The 25,739-nt window shown below is 37.8% G+C and overlaps 1 protein-coding gene and 1 long non-coding RNA gene across 2 annotated transcripts in view; both read right to left on the bottom strand.

The window, feature by feature from the left end:
* LOC131427758 (CD166 antigen-like) overlaps positions 1-25,739 on the bottom strand; it is a 1,130,565-nt gene that overhangs the window by 272,216 nt on the left and 832,610 nt on the right. The window lies entirely within an intron of this gene.
* On the bottom strand, positions 39-25,672 carry LOC131427759 (uncharacterized). Its single transcript, XR_009229307.1, has 3 exons — positions 25,267-25,672; positions 25,130-25,191; positions 39-412 (listed from the first exon to the last, which is right to left on the bottom strand). It is a non-coding gene; the product is annotated as an uncharacterized LOC131427759 (long non-coding RNA).

Genomic DNA, 25,739 nt, shown 5'->3' on the forward strand with positions numbered 1-25,739 from the left:
TATAATATATTTTTATTTTTTCTTTTTCAATTATTTAGTTGTTATTGTAAATAGGAAACCATCGTTGGCATCGCAATGTACAACTTCTGCAGGTAAGAATTTGTCATTATCAGAAATTGTAACACTTGATCATACTTTTTTAAATTCATAGTTCCAGATAAGCCAGCGGTAGTTTCTGCTAACAACAATATTGGAGTTGTCCAACCCATCAAGGCATCAACACACGAAAATTCAAACGAATGTAGTTGCGAGGAATTCGAGGATGCGCTTGGCGTTATTCCAGAATATTGGTGTTTCCCCGTTTTAAAACAAGATTTGTCAGAAAACGTGGAAGTTGGAGCTGCTCCGCCGGCTCGAAATGAACGTACAGACTCGTGTAATCCAACTGATTCCTGCTCTGCTCCGTATAATCCTGTAAGAAAATTTCAATTATTAATATTCTCTATCCTATTCTATTTTATCACATTCACAGGAGTTAACACACAAAACTGGAATGAACATAGACGCCACATTAGTAAATCTTGCCTGTTCCGCCCTAGACCTTGCGAATTCTCGGTCCCCTCCATTTAAGTTCAAAGAATTACATCAAGAATTAGACAGGATTCTACGAGAATTACCAATTATTGAAGCATTGAAGTTTAGCGTAAGCATTTTGGAACAAGGAAATGCGATGAGAGAAAAAAATCAACACCAAGAATCTTAGATTAGTTATATTATACAATTTACTTATTGTTCATTTTATAATTTATACAATTTATATATAATTTCCTTTATGTAATAATAGAACAGGGTTACAAGGAAAAGCAGTTATAGAAAAAAATCAAAGCCAGGAAGCCTAGACTAGTTATATTATCCAATTAGCTTAGTATTCACTTTATAATTGTACAATGTATATGTAATTTTCTTTATGTAATAATAAAACATGGTTATGTACATAACGTCTTTATAAGTTTTCATCCAATATCTGAACCGAACTCCATTTTGGTCGATGGCTACATCGTACTATCGAAAATTCGGAAATAGTCTACCGATTCAACTGAATATTGCTTCGCCGTACTCTTTCGGTATTTATTTTCACTGAAATCAAAACCACGTTTGTACTGTGTACTACATTTTCAGTTGAAAGTTTCTTTCGGAGAAATTACTGCTTCGGCGAATTATCCCATTCGACGAAAAAAACACATTCGGTGAAATGACTCATTCGACTAAACAGTGACCACGCTATAATGTGGATCCGAAATGTTTTCGAAATCAGTTCAACTTGATGACAGTAACCTACTCCCTATCAAGGCGTGTTCCCTGCTACAGTTAAGGGCTGAGGCCAGTGTGTTTTAGGGCGTTTTAGAGGGCTATTTTCACGCTTCAAATCTGATTTTCTCAGAAACGGTGACGAATATAAAAAAACCCAACTGATAATCTCTTAGAAAATTAAGTCGATTTCTATGGCGGCGCCATTTTAGTTCCCTGGTAAAGTAACGAAACATGAGAGAGAAATAAAATCGGCTCAAAAAGGCTGCCAAACAAGCGGCATCAAAACTTTCTTGGCTACCCGGCCACATCGAGAGTAATTTTGCACATCTGCGAGAGAGCATGGAGAGAAATGTAATACGCACAGCGAGCCACGTGGTTTGACGCGACCATACAGGCCTCAGCCCTTAAGGACGGGTGGCTAAGAAAGTTCTGATATTTTCGGTTACAAGTTTGACTACATCACATAAAATCCAGGAAAGCTACCCCTTGTTTGGCAGCCTTTTTGAGCCGATTTTATTTTTCTCTCGTGTTTCGTTACGTTACCACGAAACTGGAGCCGGAAAAATGGCGCAGCCGGAGAAATCGACTTACCTTCACAAAAATAACTTTCACTTCATTTTCATCGCAATAACATATATGTTTTTATGCTCTAATCGCATCTAAATTATTCTATCTAGACATTGTCAGGATAGATTTTTGATCCATGCTTTTGAAGGTGAGATTTTCAATGAGCAAGTTGAAAGACGGCGTTTTCAGCTATGCAATTCTTCCTTCAGAAAAAAGACTTTCCCGATCGTTAATGTCGATAAATCATTTTGAAATTTTCACAGAATAATCTAAACTAATTTTCTAAGAGATTGTCAGTCGGGTTTTTTGATATTCGTCACCGTTTCTGAGAAAATCAGATTTGAAGCGTGAAAATAACCCTCTTAAGCGCCCTAAAACTCACTGGCCTCAACCCTTAATAGATACGATTATAAGGGCATTCGTGGGGAGTGATGACTTTTAGTGTAATAAGGGCCTTTAAAAGGGGGGGGGGGGGGGGGGTAGTTTGTAACGGAATAATTCCGGAACTACTGCACGAATTGCTATCAAACTTGCCACAGGTACTTGCTGCTCTTCAGAGATGGTCATAAAGATATTTTATGGAGGGAAGAGTGTGTAGCAAGTGTCCTTGGCAAGGAGGGAGGGGGGCGAGAATAAATACTTTTTGAAGACCATTCATGCTTTTTGTAAAACTCAAATATGTCCTTTGTGGGAGGTAGATGTAATGAGAGCCACAAAACAGGGGATTCAATGTGAAGTTTATAGAAGGGGGTTTACAGGATAAATTGTTTATATGATCGAACATAACTCCGAAACAACTCAATAGATTATTACCTAGCTTGGCACAAGTAATTTTTTCTGCTCACAGGTTGAGGGGCGAAGGAGTTGTAGAAAGTGTTTGCTAAGTGGGGAAATTAGAGGCAAAATGTGATGAGTTTTGGGGAATCGTCATTTTTCGACAGGCACAGATATTTATTACAACTAAGAGATCATCGTAAAGAAATCTATAGGTGTGAAAATATAGCAAGTGTTTCTAAAGGAGTTCCAATTGTTTGTATATATCGACATAATTCCATAACAACCTAATAGTTTTTTTTTTATCTTGGCTTGATCAGATGTTCATTGCAGAGGTGAACAAATAGGTGAAATTTGTAGCAAGTGTCTCTAAAAAGGGGTGTTTATTGTAAAATTTATCTTATTTGTCCACAAACGAGGGGTGGGGTCCGAGGATTTAGACTAGGAGAAGGTGATCTTGAAAATAAATGTTCAACTCCTCCCTTCGACATTTTTTGACGAGCACAGATACTTTCTACACTACTCATTCTTGACTAATACAGATACTACTTTCACATAGAAATAGATTATAAGGTTATTCTGAGGAAGAGGGAGTGTAGTAAGTGCCCCGAACATGGGAAGTATAAAGTAGAATTTGTCGGATTTTACGAAAAAAATAGTACTTCTTGACCAGTAGTGCCTATTTCTAGCAACTAAGTGAGGGTCACAAAAATATTCCCAAGAGGGAGGGGAATAAGTATTCTTAACAAGGATTTGAATTGACGAATATATCATACTATCAGTGTGCATTTTTTATGAAAATTGAGAAAACTGTCAACCCAAGGTGATGGAAATAAGTTTACGACAACATTTGTATTAACTGGATGGTTATTGTATAGTACGAATGTAGTTATGATGATAACTAGCCTATAATGATAATGATATCATATTTTTTGTCGTGAATACGACTTACTTCAATATGGGGCGCCTTTTCAAAATTTACCCTCTGAAAGAGTGATAAGTTTTTGATCGTGAATATCTCCCGTTGTATCTAATGAATCAACATAATTCTTGCTACATGCCATCGGAAATATGATCACAATTTTATGATAAAATTTTCAGTGGTGTGACATAATCTCAAATAGTTCAAAATTAAACTTTTCTAAAATGTTTGGCATAAACGAGCATCGAAGAGGATAATTCATAAGGCGCGTTTGCCTTTCTCATATTTTGAAAGCTCATAGCTCAGTGATCTGTGGAAGGATTTATATAATCTAACTACCTATAGAATCGAAAATTTTCAACTTAATCGTGTATTACAACAATATTAAAGTTTTTCAATGGTATACTGTTTGATTTAACCCATGACAGCACCAGCCAATCAGAACGCGAGATGTATGCTTCTATACAAGAGCATCAATATAAAAGTGCGAACAGGAAAAAGAATTTTGGCAAATGGGCTGTCCGTACACCGCTGCCAGTAGCAGGTATAAAATGAAATGTGATGTGAGAAATAGCGTCATTTAAGTTAAAGCAGCTACTCTGAACGTACGAGACACCGTCAGCACGATGGCATTGAAAACCAGTGGAAAGGCAGCCAAAAAGTCCAGTAAGTTTTTAGTGCCACAGATAATCAGAGTTAATTAATCTTTCAATATTTCCTACCAAAAGATTCATCAATATGGAAGTTAAAATAATTTGCACCGTCACTAACGAACGGCAATGCGAAAGTGGAAGTGATGATATTGAACGCATCTTTATACTGGTATACAAATATGCCGTGCTAAACAGAGTTGCCACGCATTCAGATCAATATGTATTTTTGTCGTGACTACTTTAGTATGCGGCCGAAAACAAAAATGAACAAATTGTTAGAACAAAGGTTTCCACTTGATTTGTGCATTCTACTTTCCAGGCGTATCAGAACTGGCTAAACTTAGGGCAATCTTAAATATTTCTTTATCACAGTGATGTGGTCGTCCTGAAAAAAACGGGGTTTTTGTTCAACTCCTCGTCGTTACGGATGGCCAGCTGCAGATGGCTAGGGATGATTTTCGTTTTCTTGTTGTCACGGGCAGCGTTACCGGCCAATTCCAACACTTCGGCAGCCAAGTACTCCATCACTGCCATCAGATAGACCGGTGCACCGGCACCGACACGCTCGGCGTAGTTTCCCTTCCGGAGCAGACGATGGATTCTGCCAACTGGGAACTGCAGACCAGCATGGTTCGAGCGGGACTTTGCTTGCCCTTAACTGTTCTTCCTGTGTGCGTGTTTCTGCGTAAAAATTCCATGAGATGCTGTTCACAGCTAGCCAGTCAATTCAGTATTACTGGCTGCTGCTCTACTAACTCTCCCTTTTATGTCGTCTCACTGTTTCCTGTTGTGTGAACAGGAAATGGAATTTTGGCAAAGGGGCTGTCCGTACACCGCTGCCAGTAGCAGGTATAAAACGAAATGTCATGTGAGAAATAGCGTCATTTAAGTTAAAGCAGTTACTCGAACGCACGAGACACCGTCAGCACGATGGCATTTTCAGTGCTTTTCGGACAATTCAAAGCACTTTTCAGTGCTAAAGATCATCATTAACAACCAGTTGAATTTTGTCGCTTTCCTACCATTTTCTGAGCAACTGTTGCCGAAACAAGACACATACGAGAACCATCTCAGATCTAAATGCAGATCTTGTTGATTGTGACAATTCAAGGCACTTTTTAGTGCCACAGATAATCAGAGTTAATAAAAAATTTTAAAAATTTCCTACCAAAAGATTCATCAAGATGGAAATTAAAATAATTTGTACCGTCACTAACACATTCAATTACGAACGGCAATGTGAAAGCGAAAATAATGATGTTGAACACATTTTCATACTAGTATGGGGTCGTGTGAAAATATGCCATGCGAAACAGGGTTGCCATATATGATACATACAGATTAATCTTTATTATTATTATAATTACAATAATAATAATAATAATAATAATAATTATTATTATTATTAATATTATTATTATTATTATTATTATTATTATTATTATTATTATTATTATTATTATTATTATTATTATTATTATTATTAATATTATTATTATTATTATTATTATTATTATTATTATTATTATTATTATTATAACAATGACTCTTGCATACCGAAGATCGTCGGTACACTTCAGACCAGGCCATTGCAATTGTCTCGTGCTGTAATTTCTAGAAGAATCAGATATCTTCGAACTTCATAGCTTCAATTGAAATAAACTACAAAATTCCTGTATTAGCAAATTAAAAAGGAATTGTTTCAAGTTTGGAATATATAGTTGTATAATAGTAGTTGTTTAATGTAACTAATCTGTACTTTAATGTGGGTGCATCGCTTCAAACTCTATTAGTGACAAAGGGGAAAGCTTGCATAATTCATACAATCAACCAACTAACTGATATTCGGAAAAGTGATGGGAGCGTGCTAGTTTTTTCGTATTCACGACATCCAGTTATGTCTCTGACATTACTCACCCGCCTTTTTATAACGAGGAGAGAGTAGCAAGTGTTTAGAACCATGGAAGCCTAAGGTATTGTAGATCGGATGTTAGGACGTTTATTCAAGTACGTTACGAGAACATATACTTTTTGGAACTCAGAGGTTACTAAGAAAGTATTTACAGAGAGAAAGGTGTTTTAAATGTTCCTAGCAAAAGGAATCAAACATAAAACTGACCCGATTTCACGAGAATACTGTGAAAATTATAATTATTGTGAGATCTGAGATGGGGCATTGGCCGTGCACAATCTGAACATGTACGGAGTATTATACAGTCGGGTTTTCGTCTAAGTCGTGTTTCACTACGATCTGTGTTTTTTAATGGGCAGGACATTTTCTGGATTTTTTTGCGGTCTTTTCTTCACGAATTTCCGAGCAACGCTGGGTGATTCAGCTAGTCATTGATCAAAATCATCTTTAAATTATTCTTAAAAATTACACATGAACATGATCTGACTTTATCACCTTACATTTATAATGACAATCATTCCCCAGTTCGCTTTCACATCTCATCCAAGTTAGTCAATAAAACAAAACCGCTTACGTTCGGGACAGAAGAAACCAAGTGTAGTATTGTGTAGTGAACAATAGAACGACCTCGAAATGAGTGAACCAAACGAACAAAAGCTACCGCCGACACGAAAGAATACAATTGTTGTTGACTTCAGGCAGTGCTAAATTCGACCTTCGACACGAGAACTTGAAGGTTTGCTTAAGGAGCAAATGCATCTTGACATTAAACGTGTGCATTTACTTCAATGCAATAAGACGAATAATGTTGTTTACATCCAGTTTTATAAAGAGTTGGATGCAGCTCAATTCACAAAAGACAATAACAATGTGCACTATGTGGAGCACGAGAACATTAAGTACAACATTCCAGTATATATGGAATATAGTGCTATAGAAGTGTGTGTGCATGATCTTCCCTCAAGTGTCACCGATTCATATATTCGCAAAACTATGTCCCAATATGGAGAGATTCTCTCTATCGAAAAAGAAAAGTGGAAGAATTTTTCCCCCGGTATTCTAAATGGCGTACGTTTATTACGAATACACTTGAAGAGGCCTATACCTTATTATGTGACATTCGGTCAGGATACAAGAATACCGTGCAAATCATTTGTTACCTATGACAATCAGATGGCCACATGTCAATATTGCCAAAAAGCTGTTCACTACGGTAAGCCATGTGATAAACTGGACAAGGAGACAACTACACCAAAGGACAACGGTGCTTCCTTCACACCAACCCAAAGCAACCCCAGTACACCTGTGACAGCCACCAACAACAGTGAAGCATCCCCTTCAACGAATCCATCATCATCCTTTATAGAACAAAGTACACCAGCTGCAGTTAACAACTTACCCTCCAACCTCCCAGCAATTGCAACTAATGTACAACAAGGCGCATCTACAGCAACTAGCAACGAAAAGAAGACGGAAATCGACAACAATACCATCGATGCGGCAATGGATGACGAGATGAACTACAAATGAAGCGCCCCTCAATCCACGCTGGAGGGAAATGGAAGCTTCTCTCCCACTAAAAAAAGGTGACAACGAGATCCAATTGAATTCCATACACAAAAGTAACAGGAGCGCAGGATTTCGCTTGTCTGATATGATGATGAGACAAGAAAAATATTGTGCACCGAGGGGTGTAATAATGTGGTATTCTTCAAAATGACTTTCTTCATTTCTTGAGAGAAATCAAAGAGATTGTTCGAGCATCAACTGGTATAACCTACACAAAGAAACAGTTTTCAGGTCCACTATTGCAGGTACTGAGACAGACACCCTAGAACCGGCAAAATCGAAGTCGCTTCATAAGGCCGTAAATTTCGTAAAATTTCATACGATATTGACATCGTACTTTAAGGACAGTATAATTTTTTTTAATCCGAAAAAATGTGTATTTTTAGTAGGAAAAATAAAGTGCCGAAATCGATTTGTTTCCCCGTCTACTGGTAATGACTACAGATTGGAGTAGATTTAAGGTCAGCACGGAAATTTTTGTACGGCGAAACAAAAGTCGCTTTTAGTGACAGTATAAAATTTTTAACATTCTTTACCGTATGGCTCCGAATCCGGATGAAATTCAGGAGTACTGTATGGAATCACATGTCCCGGGTTGGCGGTTCAACGCATAGGACGCTGGTCTTACAAGCCAGTTGTCGTATGTTCGAGCCTCGACCTGGAAGGATTCTTAGTGTCAGTAGGATCCATAGTACTAGCCATGCAATGATTCTGTACACTAAGAATCGGCTGCGAAGTCTGTTGAAACAGAAAAGCCAAATTCCACCAAAGGAATGTAATGCCAAGACTTTGCGTTTTTTTATGGAATCACAAGACCTTTTATTTGAACCTAAGTTCGGTCCGTGTTTCTGACTGTCTCCGAAAACTTTTATTACGTTTCTCATAATTGGTTTGACCACATTCAACATTATCTTAACGTTTCGCATACAACTCATCAGTGCGTCAGCAGTTCATTCATTTGGCTTCTCCAATATATGTCTCCATATAAGTGTATTGTGAAACGCTCGCACTTTGGACTTCACATTCTCATTAAATTCTGCACAGTTACTTTTGTGACTTTCCTGGTGGCAGCTGTCCTGCATGTTTTGGGACACTGTACCTTTCTTCCGAAAGTGCCGCTTGACAATTGCCCAATACCTTTCAATTGGCCTAAGATCCGGGCAGTTCGGTGGGTTGATGTCCTTTTCCACGAATTGTACATTATTTTTTGACAACCACTGTAGAACGGAGTTGGCGTAGTGGGCTGAAGCCAAATCCGGCCAGAAGAGATGAGGAGCCTTATGCTTTCTGTGCAGTGGCAGCATTCTCTTCTTCAAACATTCTTCCTCGTACACCTTGGCGTTAATTGTGCCCTTCGTCAAGAAAATCGACGACCGCAAACTACAGGTACAAATTGCTTGCCAGACCAACACCTTCTGCCCAAACTTTTCCATCGCCACCGTGGTGTCAGCGTCGTCCAGGTCCTGGTACACCGATTTCGTATAATATTGAGGTCCGGGTAGCGCTCGAGAGTCTTCCTTGGTGTAGGTTTCGTCGACGATCAGGATGCATCCGTCTTTATTCTGTAGAATCCGGTTATACAGTTTTCGCACTCTTGTTTTGGCCTGAACTTGCTGTACCAGGGACTTTTTCGGTACCTTCTGTTTCTTGTACGTTTTCAGGGAGTTCCGAACTTTGATCCGTTGAATCATCCCGATGCTGGTGTTGAACTGCTTGGCCAAATCCCGCGTCGACGCCGATGGGTTTTTCCTGATGTACTCAGCCACTTTCAAGTCCCGGCCGGGCTGGCTGGGACCCGTTTTCCTACCGGATCGGGACAAATCCTTCATGGAAAGGGTCTTACCGAACTTCTCGAAAATATTTTTGACACTGGTGTGGTGCACTTTCACCCGTTTTGCAATTTCGTTGTACGTGACACCACTTTCTGAGCACCAAGTGTGCAGAATTTTCTTTCGCGTTTCCGGATCAATTCGACTCATCATTGAAACGATACACTGTACCGAAACCAATCGATTGCGCAGCTGTTATTGATATATAAACAAAAATGTCACCGCAGAACACGCTTCAAAAAATTAAGCCATTTCAGAGTAATAACTATTTGAATGTTGCTAACTACTTATCGATACACTCCTTATGTCGTAACTACTTTTGTGGTTTTAAATGGAAAACGCACTTCCTAAAGAAAAATTTCTGCCTTATTGTAGAGTTGTCAGCTTTTGCATTATTGAAGCAAATTAGCGACAACTCGGTTATAATTGTCTACTGAATATCTGGGAAAAATAGTTAGCAATTAGCAGAGCTGGAACGTGGTGCGTGGGCCACACAAGATATATACCAGTTCTACAATTTATTTGGTTCTATTCCTGAGACAGAATATGCACTATTCAGGTATAGTTATTTCCTTCTACATATTTATTTCGGAATTTAACATGATAGGCTTGAAGAGAATATTCATTTTTCATAGGGCTGTTTGGTATGTGTAGAAATGAGTTTTACGTGTATATTTTCACATGGAATACTTTTTTGATTTCCTAATTTATTTTTTATGGTCGAATGCAGCACCAATGAGTTATAGGCCGAGCTCGGGAGCGATGGAACAAATTTGTAGCGACTAGAATATGGATGCGACTGTTTGCCTTGAAATGTATATAAATTTAGGCTGAATGATAGACAACCACGCATCAATAAATATAAATCAACTTGCTGAAGCGAAACACAATCAAATTCTTTTTATTTGTGAAAAATGCTATTTCCGATTGCATCAGCATCTCCGTTCTAGTAGCTGCTAATCCGGTCCCGGTTTCACACTCTTCTCACGAGGACCTTCACTGCTGGCAGAGCTTATTAAATTTTCCTGCAATCCGTCTTAGCACACCATTTTTCTCACCTTACCACCGTGAACGGCACTCGACACATCTTCACACCACACCGCTAGGCACTTGTCTAATTTTTATCTCGCCATGCTCAACCATTTTCCTGTGCATTGCTCAGCACTCGACAGTAAACGAAGAATAAGTTATGACTTGGTTCCATGAATAAATTTGCATAGATTTCTACCAGCAATTCCCAAGACGGCGCAATTTCACTTCCTTTTCCCGTTTCCTGTTACACACAGATAGCAAGTAAGCTTTGGAATCGCGACACCCCGGCCAGCGGAACACATTTCCGCATAAAATTTCGCACCTGACCTCCTCCTGGAACGCCGAAGTGCAGCTGAATGAGAGAGACAGAGGGCTTTCACTATCCTGAAGAATTAATAATGCGCGATTGCGACTACGGACAACAAGGACGACTGTCGCGTGGCGGCCCCAAACGGAGAAATGTGACGGAAATTTGTGACATTTCCTCGGTGTGATTCTTCGCACAATGAACAATTCCGTCTGGTCTGGACCTTTGCCGTCCGCGTCCCTCTTGCTCCGGTCCGGTCTAGCGTCCGACAATAAGGGATATGAATGCAAAGTATTTTTGCATAATTCAACCTTTTTTTTGTGGTCCAACTTTCTGCGGAACCTTTTGTCCAATAAATTAAGGTCGCCTTTTCACACCTTCACTGGAGCAGTTGAATTCCTACCAACCAAAATGTACTACGGACGAAGCGTGTGCATTTCCTGATCGATCGTCAGCTTTTCACAGTTCAACAACCCACCTACTACAAGTTTCAATCCTGAGTAGTAATCTCTTTACGGTGCGGCTCCACGTCGGGTTTTCTCGATACAGCCGGGCGCAATTTGAATTTCAATGTGAGCGTCGTCCTCCCGCGGGGCGAATTTCTTGAGCACTGCTCTGTGCGGAGAAGGGTTAGTACCGGCACATACCTGCAAAATCTATTTGGTGGAGTGGATTTTAAATCAAGTATGATTAGATTGAGAGCATGGTTTTGCAGTAACATTGACGTGGCTGTTTTAAAGGGGGAGTCTGCTGGGATGTGATCGCTAGGTGAGTTTAGTTCAGCTCAGTTCATAGAAAAACAACTGCCCGCCCGCACAGATAAACGAGTTTAGTTTGTTCATAGTTTGTGAATAGTGTGTTATGTTAGTATGAATATGAACAGGAAATCCATTTTAGTTGCATCATCTGTTTTACGGCAAAACTTATGGAGTTGAAGTTATGAAGGTGGATTTACCAGTTGAACACGCCCAGGTCAGGAGTTCTCTTGAAACTCTAAACATCCAACAGATAACGTTTTTTTTCAATTTCAGACAGCTGGATAGAGTAATCATCCCTTTTGCTAGAGATTTTATGTTTTGAATTGTTTATTTCAGTTTTATGTCGGTTTTTGTTCAACGTTACTTGAAAATACTATTCTTTGAATTGGAGCTTTAGCCTTTAGCTGAAGAAAGGCTTGCCACAAGATTCATCCATAAAATGGCGAATGCTTTTAATTCGCGCATGACTCGATTTTAAAAGCTGCTGATTATATGCAGTCAATTTATCTATCTTCAATTTTAAATCCGTTTAAACCCAAAACACAGACAAACACAGTTGGAATAATACATTGCACTTAGTTTTCGCAAAAGGGTGTAACCGGGTTTGCATATAAAAACTGCCCCCAAATAGAAAAAAAATTATATACTTTGTTTGAAAGGGTTTATTTGGAGATGATTTTCCCAAAATTTTAACCCTTTAACTGCCATATTGGTGGAGTTAGGGTGGTTCTTCTGATTTTCAATTTATTTAAATTTTTCAAAAACCTCTTTAGCAAAAAAAAAATGAAAAAAAAAACAGAAATATTGTAGGAATTATAGGAAACTTTACTGAATAACGATTTGTTTTAGTCTTTGTTAAGATGTAGAGCCGTCTTGAGCTAGTTTTAATATGATCAGTATATAACGGGGAAACAGATTGGAGAACTGACATATGAACACAATGATGTAATGAAAACTGCGAAAATGTTACCGCAGAGACGGGACTCGAACCCGTGATGTAAGTAAATACCGTGGTGGCTAAGTACAGCGAAGCATGCTTAGTTTCGTCCAATCAATTGGACTTTCTCTTCATGTGTTTTCATATGCAGGGTAGTTTAATTGGTAAAACAATTTCCCCGGTTAGGAGTTAGCTACGGGTTCGAATCCCGTCTCTGAGGTAACATTTTCGCGGTTTTCATTACATCGTTGTGTTCATATGTCAGTTTTTCAATCTGTTTCCACGTTAGATACTGATCATATTGAAACCTTACTGATTTTTTTCAGAATTTTTCAAAATGTATTTCATGTAAAAAAATTTTTCAAAATTTTCGAATTTTTTTAATCACGCTTACATTGTTATACCACTATAGATTTTACATCAAAAATAAATCATTTATGAGTACGTTACGCTGTATTTTTTCAGATTTTTAAAAAATGTGGACGGGTATAATATCAGACTTTAAAAAAATAAATCATCCGGAAAACCATGCGTCTCCATCAAATTGTCATCATCCGATGGAGACGCATGGTATTTAGTTCTAAAATTATATATCACATGTCCTTAGAACTAAATACCATGTGTTTCCATCTACAACATGAGTTCAGGGCTTAAGAAAGAATTTTCACAAGGAAGGACCAGTGAGAGAAACATTAATCAGAACTAATAAATTGACAAATATTTAGGTTTTAATGTACGGTTTGAAGTTTTTATTTATGAACTGATAAGTCATTTTACATTTATTGTATTCAAGGACAATTAAATTATAGTTCTTTTGCAGAAAAAAGTATTCCTAGATACCAAGCGCAAAATCAAGGAAAATTTGAAACCAAGCGAAATCTAAAAAACTATCAGTTTTAAGGTAAAATGTTCGTCGACGTTCTGTATCACATGGTATGAATAGCGAATTCGCGGATAAGGATACAAGAAAAGTAATACGTCACTATAGGCAAATAATCAACGGTGTATGAACCACGGTTTTCAACAGCTGCTTGGAGATCCACCTATCATACGTACAGCTGAAATTGGACAGCAACAATCGGTCATTTCGACAGCATGTCATCAGGATAACAGATGCCAAACATTTGAAAATGGTTCTTGGATGTGATTCAGAATGGTCAAGAAAGCAATAAAACAATACGATTTTCCGAAACTGTTTAAAAAAGGGGTCCTATTAAGGAAATTGCAAAAAAAAATTGAAAATGTTAGATTTAAAAGAACATGTTGTTTGTATAGAAAATCGACGATGCGAATTAATACGTTCTTTTTTGGGTCTTCGGTACTTGCTGCAGGAGCTTCGATTTGATTTCTATCCGGTTTATAGTATTTCTTAGGACTGCTAGTAACTAACCTCGAAATCTCCAGACTATCCCGCAAGATGTTGAAGTTAGAAACGAATTACAACCGTCCGTTGGCACACATGTTCACTAATGCATTCCCTGTATCATTGCTTGGTAAATCGACCCAGGCATGCGTGCGTGTGTAAATAACAAAAGGAATAAAATTCCTTTATCATTATTAATTACGTCAACACTCAAGCCCTGAGCTCAAGTTGTAGATGGAAACGCATGGTATTTAGTTCTAAGGATATGTGATATAAGTTTTCTAGAACTAAATACCATGCGTCTCCATCGGATGATGACAATTTGATGGAAACGCATGGTTTTCCGGACGATTTATTTTTTTAAAGTCTGATATTATACCTGTCCACATTTTTTTAAAATCTGAAGAAATAAAGTGTAATGTACTTATAAATGATTTATTTTTTATGTAAAATCTAGAGTGGTACCAAAATTGTAAGCGCGATTAAAAAAAATTCGAGAATTTAACCTTTTTTTTCACATGAAAATTAGAAAGGTGTCCCATAATTCCTAAAAATATTTTTCAATTTTGTTACTGAAGAAGTTTTTGAAAAATTTTAATAAAATTAAAATCAGAAGGACTACAACAACTCCACCAATATGACAGTTAAAAGGTTAAAATTTTGGGAAAATTATCGCAAATGAAAAGTTTTTCAGGTAGTATTTCCGAGTTATTCAGACTTTTATGTAAAAATTGCAACTTTTTGATAATATCTGTCACAATTGACCTTGTCTTTTTTTTTTTTTTTTTTTTCCCTTTATGGGCTGCTCTGGCCGAGGGGGGTGGTTACAACGATCCACACTTTCCATACCAGACGAACTAGGCTATGGTGCCCAAATGAACACTAGTAACGAAGGAGGAAATCCTCCAGCATGTAACCCAAGCGACAGATTCCTTTGCGGCTATCAATTTGCAACGAAAGATACGAGTATCTTCTATTGCAAGTTCGCCAGAGAATTTGTCACTTGAGCAGGAAGTGTGTGCTTCACCCTGTAACCAGTTAATCATTGAGTCGTGCGTCTCTGTCGTATTCGTATTTTGTCATCCTACCAGCTGCTTCTGTGTCTTAAATGTCCTCGTCGATGAAACTTTGCAAATTTCGCATTGTATCCGCTTCGGTCTTGTCCCTGCTTTCCTAAATAGTCTTATATGTCTGAAGCGGTACAAACGATTATTACTTTAAAGTTCCTAAACAGATGTAGATATGTTTGATCTACTAACACTATCCATTCTAATCTGCTCTGATTAATTCTATCTTTGTCGAAGTTACGTTACATTTCCTTTTCCCTATTGCATCGCTTTTTTATTATGCCGGAGAAACCTGTTAATATCTCAATGTGATAATTTATCAAGAATAAAGAAATAAATATTTATAATATTACAATAACAACAACAATAATAATAATGATAATAATAAAAGTAATAATAAAAATAGAAATATTGTGACTTACCAAAAGTTAATATGTCATCAAAAGATTTATTACAATAACATACCAATGTTTCGTCGTTTCACTGGGGCTCTTGATTTGTTTTCAATTTCCTTTTGGTATTCCTGTAGCATCCTAGTATATCCATATCGTTTTTGTCTATAATCTTTTATTTTGATATTTTCTCGTGATAAGAATAAAAGAAAATTAGGTGTTAGTAAGCTTGTTAAATTATATAATGTAAGGATGCGCATTTAATACTAGATTGCCCAGGAAAGTCACAATATGTAAACAATGGAAGGACCGCGTGAAATTCTGTGAACTTTTTTAATTCTTTATTTAACGATATATGCACTTAGGAATACTGCACTAGCTTTTATTTATTCTGTCACAGTTTATATTATTGACTTTCTCTCTTTCCATCATTCTGACTGCCTTTGAGCAGTCTAGGTCTAAACTAAGTGTTGGGCCTTCTAGTGTTGAGCACGCATCCAGGAAACAAGAACTACATGTATTTCGTGAAGAAATACTAGGTGTGATTGGATGAAATGGTCCACGTGAACCGCTCTCTTCCAGAAACACACATCTCACACTCTTAGTTAGAAGGTGACATCTGTGTCCAAGTTTGAGAAATCTAAGTACATTCAAACCTTTCCCGATATGAGAGTGTATTCACACTTGATTAATCAGTTTCGTCATCATTGCAATTTGTAAACATTACCGATACCGAGCCGGATCGGAAAGGTTTGAAAGTTCTTAAACGGTTCATAGGATATCAATTTACTCCTATTCCTGATAACAATAGTCCTCCTTTTAGAATTAAATTCACCAAGCTCAGGACGAATATGATATATTAATATTCATCCCAACTGGATCAAAATAATTCAAATTGGTGACCGATTCCAGGCATAAGAATGCTCGAAACCACCTAATGACCTATTGTCAATTTCAAGCATTATTAGTCCTGTCCACTCCGTGATCGATTCAGACAACACAATAATTTTCATCTTTTAAATTTATAAGCTAACGATCGATCTCGGTATGGTCAGACTTTGTAAATACGCGAAGTGTAAATTGACTCCCACCCCCATCCACCAAGCGGGGGTACGCACCCTGTAGCTCATCATCCAAAGCCTAGGGAATATCTGTCACAATTGACCTTGTCAACAATATATGTTTTGAAACTTGATTTCTACACGCCTATTAAAGCTATGGATTGTTAAAATGCGCCCATTTTTAATATAGATACCAATATTTTTGTGTACGCAAATTTTCCCCCATTCCAGTGCAATTGTCTCAATTCCACCAAAATGCGTTTTTTGTTTGCGCTTCAGAATTTATTTTTGGAGTCTAAATGGCGTCAGAAGACGTTTTCATTGGAATTGTTTACTTCTCTGGATATAATAAAAAATAGTAAGTAATCCACAAAGAAATGAAGTTAAAGTAATAGTTTGCTTATATTGAGAGATAGGGAATTCATTTCTTCGGAGAAGTTGTAGTCATACATTATTACAAGAAAACATGTCGAAGACATGAACTTTTTAAGATGGATTGGTGTCGAGATATGGAGCATTGTTTATTGGAGGCCATAGTATGTAATTTTACCTTTTTTATAACCATAAAAAATAAGTATATCCGGGAAGTTTGTACGCTATTGTTCCATTTTTTGCCTATCTCATATAGAAAGGTTATGCAATCGCAAAATACGTACGCAAAATGTCTGTATGTGTGTGTATGTATGTATGTAACATTTTTACACTCCATTTTCTCCGAGATGGCTGAACCGATTTTCATGAGCTTAAATTTAAATGAAAGGTCTTGTAGCCTCACACAAAGTTCTTAAATTTTGTTCGAATCCGACCTCCGGTTCCGGAATTACAGAGTGATATGTGCAAAAAAAAAATGAAAATAAGTGCACTTACTTTTCTCAGAGACGGTTGAACCGATTCCTACAAGCTTAGATTTAGATAAAAGGTACAATTGTACTATACAAAGTTCCCGAATTTTATGTTGATCCGGTTCCGGAGTTACAGGGTGATTAGTGAAAAAAATCTTATTTTAACTTACTTCCTCATTTTGCTCAGAGACAGCGTGACTGATTTCAACAAACTTAGATTCAAATGAAAGGTATCATAGTCTCAAACAAAACTGCTTAATTTCAGCTGGATTCGACTTCCGCTTCCGCTATTATATGGTGAAGTATGATAAAAATAGGATAACGTCACTTGAAGCGGCGAAACAAAACACGTAAAAAAAATTCTTAAATTGCCTTGAAACCATTCCAATCGGTAGCCATTGTCAATAGACAACCAAACAACCCGATTCCGGCTATGCTGGTTCTCGGTTTCTGATTCCGGAAGCACAGGAAATAAAAAGTAAAATAATTTCTAAACTGGCCACAAAACTATTCCAATCGGTAGTCATTTTCAGTAGACGGCCAATCATTAATTTGGCTTTCTTGTTTGTTCTTGGGTTTTTGATGAATGACCGAAGATTGTAGCCATAGAATTAAAAAATGGATCCCAGCCACTTTTCTTGAACCAACTTCGATTATACCGGTTTACAGATTCCGGTTTCAGAAGTACCTCTTTTCGTTCAGAGATGGCCTAACCGACCTGAGTACTGTTTCACTCTGTAGGTTATACTAGTGTAGTGTTCAATCATACTATCTGTTACTTTACGACGCTTAGACGAGCAAGGTTGAATGAATTAATGAAAGAGTTTAAGAGTTTTTTATACTCGGTTTTAACCGTTTAGTATCTTGTTTGGAAGAAAGTGTAGGCAGTGATGGCATTCCAGAAGAGTGATACACCATCGAGTAAATTTCATTTCAATACCGGGGAGGCCGCCGACGAACATCGCACAAAAAGGAAAGCGCACTTCTTCTCAGTGTCGAATAGACAGAATTTGAGTGTGTGCTTGTGGTTAAAGAAACTGGTGCGAGTGAAACACATTCTCTTCGCATGAATCGCTTTTACGCGATCTCGCCTAAATATACCCTAGTGACCACTGGTACGTGCTAGTAAGCGAACACTTCTGTGATTTAATTTTTCAATTTATAGAAGGTAGTTCTGGTCTTCCTATGACAATCTTTTTCGCAGCAAGGAAAAACTAAATTTTAACGATAAATTGCGCTTTTGCTCATATTCAGCCCACGCTTCTCTTTTGCGAACCGTACACAAGAGTCCGCTCCGGCGTGCACACTTCGGTTAAAATCACATCACATCATCTGCATTTCGATCGAATCGAATTTTGTCGAATGAATGTAAACATTTGCATTCTGTAATTCGATCAAGTGATGCTTTTGTATGGATAACTCGAACTCGATCGAGATACAGAATGCAAAATTTCACATTCGATCGAAATAATCCGATTCGAACGAAATTCAGAATCAGGGTGAATATCATCATCCACCTCAGACAATTTCAGAGCTCTGCTCTAGGAATTTGGTGTGACCCAGTGCTAGAATTGAAAGATAATAAACACGCGCTCTCATGATGCGTGCACACTTTATAAAGGGTGATTTTTTAAGAGCTTGAGAACTTTTTTAAACAATAAAACGCATAAAATTTGCAAAATCTCATCGGTTCTTTATTTTAAACGTTAGATTGGTACATGACATTTACTTTTTGAAGATAATCTCATTTAAATGTTGACCGCGGCTGCGTCTTAGGTGGTCCATTCGGAAAATCCGCTTTTTTATCGACAAATTTTGTTCAGCGATGAGGCTCATTTCTGGTTGAATGGCTACGTAAATAAGCAAAATTGCCGCATTTGGAGTGAAGAGCAACCAGAAGCCGTTCAAGAACTGCCCATGCATCCCGAAAAATGCACTGTTTGGTGTGGTTTGTACGCTGGTGGAATCATTGGACCGTATTTTTTCAAAGATGCTGTTGGACGCAACGTTACAGTGAATGGCGATCGCTATCGTTCGATGCTAACAAACTTTTTGTTGCCAAAAATGGAAGAACTGAACTTGGTTGACATGTGGTTTCAACAAGATGGCGCTACATGCCACACAGCTCGCGATTCTATGGCCATTTTGAGGGAAAACTTCGGAGAACAATTCATCTCAAGAAATGGACCGGTAAGTTGGCCACCAAGATCATGCGATTTGACGCCTTTAGACTATTTTTTGTGGGGCTACGTCAAGTCTAAAGTCTACAGAAATAAGCCAGTAACTATTCCAGCTTTGGAAGACAACATTTCCGAAGAAATTCGGGCTATTCCGGCCGAAATGCTCGAAAAAGTTGCCCAAAATTGGACTTTCCGAATGGACCACCTAAGACGCAGCCGCGGTCAACATTTAAATGAAATTATCTTCAAAAAGTAAATGTCATGTACCAATCTAACGTTTAAAATAAAGAACCGATGAGATTTTGCAAATTTTATGCGTTTTATTGTTTAAAAAAGTTCTCAAGCTCTTAAAAAATCACCCTTTATAACACTGGTGTATATGTCCCGGGCTGGCGGTTCAATGCATAGGACGCTGGTCTTACAAGCCAGTTGTCGTATGTTCGAGCCCCGACCTGGAAGAATTCTTAGTGTCAGTAGGATCCATAGTACTAGCCATGCAATGATTCTGTACACTAAGAATCGGCTGCGAAGTCTGTTTGAAACAGAAAGGCCAAATTCCACAAAAGGACTTTGCTTTGTATATGTGTGAAAGAGAAAAGCTCAATGCGTGGCTAGAAATTATACTTACTCTTCGTCACAAAGAGGAGATGGACATCTCTGGGTGTAGGATATGGATTCAGGATTAAGGGGTTAAAATAACATGTCATGATAAGTACGTATTTTTTTCTTTCGGAGTTGTATGACCACAGGACCATCTCGCTGAATGATTACACTAGGATCTATCGTGCCAGCCTTTGCTTGTTGAGGAGCCGGTATTGTAGATGCTATCAGTTCACGAAAAGGTCCCCGTTCATTTTCCCATCACTACATCAAATGCACTGAATACTACAGTTTTCCTAGTATATTGTCGTGAACTCACTTTACTATGGGTCGTCTTTTTAAAATTTACCTTGTATAAGAATGGGTAGAATTTAATCGTGAATATCTCTTATTGTATTCTACCCAGTAACAGTAACAACAGTAGTATGAGATAACCACAAATGACTTAAAATCAAATTTTCCAAAATGTTCTATATGAACGAGTATAAAGGTGAAATTCAGTGCTAAAATAAAGTGAGCGAAATTTCCAACTGCATGAATTGAACGAATAATCGCACAAAGCGTATCGTGCAAAACCGACACATAGAAATACGGAATATATATATTTTTTGTCGTGAACTTACTTTACTATGGGGTGCCTTTTCAAAATTTACCCTCTGAGAGAGTGATAAGTTTTTGATCTCTTGTTGTATCTAATGAATCAACATAATTTTTTCTACATGCCATCGGAAATATGATCGCAATTTTATGATAAAATTTTCAGTTGCGTGACATAATCTCAAATAATTCAAAATAAACTTTTCTGAAATGTTTGGTATAAACGAGTATCAAAGAGGATAATTCATAAGGCCCGTTTGCCTTTCTCGTATTTTTCAAGCTCTTAGCACAGTGATCTGTGAAAGGATTTATATAATCTAACTACCAATAGAATCGAAACTTTTCAACTTAAGCCTGTAAAGAAAAAGCATTGAATTTATGGTGAATATCGTAGTGAGTTCCTCAATTTGGTCCTTCTGAATGCTAGAAACAAATCCCTACAGCATATAGATAGTTAATTTCAATAAATTATGCAAATCCGAAAGCCCATTAGTGAAAAAGCTACAAACGAAATCACGTAAAAAGAAAGCTCCTAACAAAAATGGGATCAGTTTGGATTCTATCGCCACTGCGAGCAGATGTATTTCGTGTCGTTTGCAAAGCTAGTTTCGCTTCCGACAAGAGCGATTACGTCACAGCTGCCAGTCATTAGCATTGGTGAAAAAACAACGGTGGAGAGCATTATACAAAATCAGCCGTTCTAGTGGCTCTAAAAGTTTTATAAAGAACTATTAGGATTTGTTGTTCGCAAATCGAAGGTAATTATCCTCAGTTTAGTGCAAATCAAGAACAGCTTGGTTAGATTTGTGCACTTTTCGCTGTGTGAAATTCACAGTAATCGAGATCAAGTGAAGCCTTTTTTTTGCGAAAAATGTGAAAAAGGGAAATGCTTGCATAAATCATACAATTGATCAACTAATTGATATTCGGAAGTGTTAAGGAACATGTCAGTTGTTTTCGTATTCACGGCATCCAGTTATGTCTCTGACATTACCCACCCGCCTTTTCTTTGTTTCGATTATAGAGGTTTTAACCCTAAGGTCATTCACCTCTTCGGACCAGAAAAGTTTTCTGATCCTATGTGCGGGGATGGGAATCGAACCCAGGCGGGCTGCGTGAAAGGCATCGATTTACCCATCACGCTACACCCGTCCCCTCTGAATACATTCAGTAATTGAATGAAGTGGGCTTACATTTTTCGTTCGCTAGTAAAACAGACACTAACTATATACGGTTTGTAAACCATGAGTATTTTCAATTGACTAATATCATTTTTTGTTACAGACCAAAATCTTTGGCATGATAACAACTTTTCACCTAACCTATTTCAACTATGTTTTATTTTATATATGAACTGAAAAATATTCCAACAAGGTCTTTCTAATATGAAATTACAACTGGTTTGAAAGATGTTGACTAAAAATATCTAGTTTGTGAAGTGCATATGATATCAGTAAGTGAATAATTTTATTTTTGTTTCGATTATAGAGGTTTCAACCTTATGCTCATTCGCCTCTTTGGGCCAGACAAACTTTCTGACCCTATGTGCTGGGTAGGGAATCGAACCCAGGCGGACTGCGTGAAAGGCATCGACTTACCCACCACATTATACTCGTAAATATCAAGTTTTAGTATTCGTAAAATCGAAGATGACGGCTTTCGGTTTGTGAATATTCTTTCAAACGGTATACAATTTGTATTTTCGAGATGGGTTTGACAAGTAAGTTATTGAAATTAATATCATATTAATTCCCTAATTTTAGAAATCCGAGATGGCTGAAAACGATTTGTTGTGGGTTTTTGAATTCACGAATTAATTTGAACATTGCATTCAATCGGTCCTGTTCCCTACACAACCCCGTAGTGTTTTGCTCTCGTGTGTTCCTCCTTATAATTTCATCGCTATAATTATGCAGGTAAAGTATTGAAAGATTGCAAAATTCACACAATCAGTCAACTAGTACGTTCGGTTATCGATAATCGGATGTGTGGAAAAAAACAAACATGTTTTATTCATATTCACGCCATCTAGTTAAGTCTCTGACATTACCCTCCCGTCATTTTCACTTTAATACCAGAGAAGAACGAAAAGACTACGATAACCTAATTAATACGTGAACCAGTTACCCAACGCAGATATTGTTTTTGCCTTTCTCATACAGAAAAGCTATGCAACTATGAAAAACAACCTTTGAATGGAGGCCCGGCAGGCCGACTCTGATCGTCGTTCCAAAAACGGAACTCACTTCGATTTCTCAGCAACGGTTGAATCGATTTTCACAAATCATGATTCGAATTGAAGCTCTCAGTGTTTTAAAAGATGCTGTGCAATTTCATCCAGATCCCACTTCCGGTCCCGAAATTATAGGGTGATGAGGATCAAAACTTTCAAACTGTCATACAACCAACCATACAAAACCGGTACGCATCGCTTCGTGCTGATACGAAAGAAGCAAACACCACCGCCTAGCACACAGCGTGCTTTGTTCAATTTCGAATAGCGTGCAGGGTTGCCACATTTAAATCTATATTAACATGACATAACTGTTTACAAACTTTACCGCTCTTCGGTTTCTGGTTCTAGCAGATCTGGAAGAAATGGTCAAACAAATTCCTAGTGTAATATACATTGCATTCTTGTTACGTTAATAAAATCATTACACATTACATTGGAGTAAAACAAGCTTTTATCGCTGTCCTGTGTATCGAATAAAATTTACAAACTATCTAGTAAAATAGTATGCTTCCTTTTTTGTGCTAGAAAATGTTAGACGTTGTTCCTTGTGAACAAAATCACGATTGTAAATATGGCTTTCCATTGGTTTGCATGTTTAGTCGATTTAAGATACGCATTAGCTTATAGGAGAAATGTATGTTCCAGTAGAATGAAATTAATCCCAACATTAATCTTTAACGAGATGCATATATTATGTGCAACTTTTTTGTACTCGTTAACAGAATACACCATTGATTACAAAAAACTCAACAGGATATCAGTATATAATGAAAACAACCTCAAGATAAATTTTATCAGAAGGAAAAAAATGATTCATTTGACTAATTTGTTAAAAAAATGTTTGACACTGAGACAGACATACCTGGTTCTTCACCAAGAGACGAGAGATAGTCTGTCAGAAATTCTTTTTAGAAGATGTTTCACAATTTATGTGCAATAAACCCGCTCAATATCAGGTCTCACTTTACATGAAACGAGATTGTGATTCACCAATGCGAAAACGTTTAGCAATTTTACTTTTTTCCCAAAAGTATATCCAGTTATGAGATCAATCTTCGAAACGAAAAAAAAACAATTTCAAAATGGCTATCATCCAGCACCCGAGCTACTAATTTTCTAGACAACCATCTACATCCCTTTCCTCTAGGGATGAAATACCACTCTCGCAAACTTTGCCCTTCTTTGGGGGCGCTCTTTGCATCAATTTTCGGCTAGTAAAAATAATCACGCCCAGCTTCCAATCAGACGTAAATCTTGTTTATGACTTTGTGCAGTTGGCTGGGCAACTCCGCCAGCCAGCCGGCGTAGGAATAACGTGGCTCTCGAAGGTTCGCCTGTATGAGAGAAAAGCTAAGAGTAGAGCGTCTTCCCACACGTCACTTTCCCCGTCAGGGCTGCTGACGAGAAAATGGTTCCTAACGTGTGGCAAAGTGAACGTCGTGTGACGACCTTCCCCGGGAGAAAAAAAAAATGTGGAAAAGTCTTTGCACTGGCAAGAGACAGCAAGCTTACAAAAAGCTGTTTGATGAAAAAAACGATAGGACGTAGAAAAGAACAGGCGAAGCAAAGCATCTACCGAGTGAACACCAATAATCGTGATCGATCAACGTCTATCTCCATCTAGTGCAGTCCCTGTTCTCGTCTTGCCAGTCTAATAAATTTTCCTCCTCAAAGGGACGCCAGAGACAGGACTGCGAGAAGAAAAAAAAAAACTGAACGGACCAAAAATTCGAAATAGCCTTCCACGTGATTGACTTTTCAACAAGCCATTGCGGATTAGCTTCCTCTCGTTTTGCCACACGTGCGTGAAGGAATGCGGAATCCTTCCGATTCACAGGGTCCGGGTCCGGGGTGGAACAAAGTGCCCATGTGTTGTGGGTTGTATTGTGGCCAATAGCGCGGCAAATTTCGCCTCCGAACGTGATGCGTGAAATGGAGCCATAATACATGTGGTAAAAGTATTTGCTCTCACCGGAGATGCTCAGACAAAAGTGCCAAGAACGCACCGATGGGCTCACTTTACAGTTATTTATTAGCGGCAAATAAAGAGATTCGGCTGGAGAAAACAATAAATTTTGAGACGTGAAGGAAAAATCCTACCCGAGAGCCCAACTGTGCCGAGATCGCTGGAAGCGATGAGATGAGAAAGCATGTATGTCTGCTAATAGCATTCGTGGCAAGTGATTGATTGGTCGGAAAGTACATTTTCAAGCTTGCATCGGTCGAGGCGGTTGGCAGTAATGTGTGCGGCTGTGTGTTTCATGCAAAATAGATACATACCGAGATGGCTTTGGATTGAGTCTTTTTTGGATTCTTTTTCAGTTGGCGTGACAGTTGGTTGTCTGAAAATGTTTGGATACAGTTTTATTGAAAAACCATGTTATTTATTTATTCATATTATCGATTGCTAATCTTACCTGAGGAGCAGAGTTGAAGTTTTTAACATTTTCTAAGCTGAAAATCGCTTTATGGGGTTATATTTGTAGTAATTTTCGTGTCATGTTGATCGGAAATTAATCAGTAATCAATTGGATTTGATCTAAATGATGTTTCAAAGTACTACTTGAACCACTATTCCGTAGGTTTCAGAGAAAAATCGAATCTGTATGTATATAAGCTGTACAAAACTTTGGTAATGCATGAAAATTAATTCCATGCATACTTGGATGCGAAAAGGTTTTATGGAAAAAATGTGAAAAGGTTTATTTATTCATTCTACCAAACTGTTTTGCGTTCCTTTTGGGTCCCATAAGAACTATGCAAAGTTTAAGGTCGATCGGTAATACTATATTTTCGCGCCCGAGGTTTAAAATTTGTATGGGATTTAGTATGGTGAAACTGATTTTGTACAGAAGAATTGGCTGGAGGTGCTCCTATAGACTCTAAAAAT

Source organism: Malaya genurostris, chromosome 2, assembly GCF_030247185.1.
Source record: "Malaya genurostris strain Urasoe2022 chromosome 2, Malgen_1.1, whole genome shotgun sequence".
Classification (NCBI taxonomy): domain Eukaryota; kingdom Metazoa; phylum Arthropoda; class Insecta; order Diptera; family Culicidae; genus Malaya; species Malaya genurostris.